Consider the following 1,823-nt stretch of genomic DNA (forward strand, 5'->3'; position numbering starts at 1 on the left):
TGCCTTCAGCCTCCTGACTGGGACTACAGGCATGTGCCACCACTCCCAGCTAGTTTTTTCTATTTTTAGTTGAGATGGGGTCTCACTCTTGCTCAGGCTGGTCTCGAACTACGAAGCTCAAGCAATCCACCTGCCTTGGCCTCCCAGAGTGCTAGGATTATGTGTGTGAACCACCACACCCACCCTACATTAAATTTATTTAAAAGTAATAAACCCTGGCCCGGCGCGGTGGCTAATGCCTGTAATCCTAGAAGTCTGGGAGGCTGAGGCGGGTGGATTGCCTGAACTCAGAGGTTCAAGACCAGCCTGAGCCAGAGCAAGACCTCATCTCTAAAAATAGCCAGGTATTGTTGTTTTTCAAAACAAAAAAGCTTAGTGAGAAGAGTGGTGTTGTCTTACATTTTTTTTCAAGTTTCTTTAGTATCTGTCTTTTTTTTTTTTTTAATACGGAACGTTTCACGAATTTGTGTTTCATCCTTACGCAGGGACCATGCCAATCTTCTCTGTATTGTTCCAATTTTAGTATATGTGCTGCCGAAGCAAGCACTAGTATCTGTCTTAATATAAAACAGCTAGAATCTGCTTGTGCTTTCATTCTGTTGCCAGATCATGTGTCATGTATCCTCTAGAAAACTTGACTCACTGAATACCCATGAGAAAATGAGTGCAAAAGGAAAATGAAATTTAGAATCATTGTAAAAATATTTTTGATCTTGGGCGGCGCCTGTGGCTCTGTGGGTGGGGCACCAGACCCATATACTGAGGGTGGCAGGTTTGAGCCAGGCCAAGCTGCAACAGGAAAATAGCCGGGATGTTGTGGTGGGTGCCTCTAGTCCCAGCTGCTCAGGAGGCTGAGGCAGGAGAATTGCCTAGGCCCAGGAGTTGGAGGTTGCTGTGAGTTGTGTGACACTATGGCACTCTACTGAGGGTGATAGAGTGAGATTCTGTCTCTACAAAAAAAAAAAAAAATTTTTTTTTTGACCTTAAGGACCCTCTGAAAGGTTTTTTTAAAAAAAATTTTTTTAGAGACAGAATCTCACTTTGTTGCCCTTGGTAGAGTGCCATGGCATCACAGCTCACAGCAACCTCCAGCTCTTGGCCAGAACCCCAAATAGCTGGGACTACAGGCGCCCGCCACAACGTCCAGCTATTTTTTGTTGCAGTTTGGCTGGGCCAGGTTTGAACCTCTACAGGTATATGGGGCTGTTGCCCTCCCCACTGAGCCACAGGCTCCGCCCATCTCTGAAAGGTTTTAAAACGGGATCCCTAGGGGCACTCAGACCATACTTTGGGAACCACTATGCTAACTAAGTATTGAGATAGAGCCCTCAAGGAGGTAAGGGACCAGCAAGAGAGAACATTTACAGGTGTATACAGTGCAACATGTTAAGTGCTCTAATAGCGTATAATAATGTAAGTGCAGGGAGGAATTGATTCTAACACAGAAGGTCAACAAAGGCTTCAGGGAGAAACTGACATTTGAGTTGGAGCTTGAAACTTGAGATCTGTATGCCATGATAGGAAAGGTAAGGGCTTTCCTGGCTCAGAAACAGCATGAGGAAAGGCACGAAACAAGGAGCATTGATGATAAAGCCATTGTTTCTAGAATATGACATGTATGAAGAGAAGTGACGGAAGAGGAGGAGTACAGTGGGAGGACAAACTGAATACAGTCTTTATTCTGTAGGCAATGAGGAACAATTGAAGACTGTAAAGCAGAACAACACAAGAATATTAGCTAGTCTTTGTACCCCTACTCTGTCTAGGGGAGGCACTTTATTAGGAAATTAGTTTTTTTTGCCAACCCATAGCCTCAATTTATA

General features: G+C 44.3%; 1 non-coding gene across 1 annotated transcript; it reads right to left on the reverse strand.

Annotated features, from left to right (window-relative positions):
• Positions 1 to 440: 440 nt before the first annotated feature.
• LOC111726164 lies at positions 441 to 547 on the reverse strand. The gene has a single exon (XR_002774012.1). It is a non-coding gene; the product is annotated as a U6 spliceosomal RNA (small nuclear RNA).
• Positions 548 to 1,823: the final 1,276 nt, after the last annotated feature.

Source organism: Otolemur garnettii, unplaced genomic scaffold (genome assembly GCF_000181295.1).
Source record: "Otolemur garnettii isolate 467f Iridium unplaced genomic scaffold, OtoGar3 scaffold00055, whole genome shotgun sequence".
NCBI classification, from domain to species: Eukaryota; Metazoa; Chordata; class Mammalia; order Primates; family Galagidae; genus Otolemur; species Otolemur garnettii.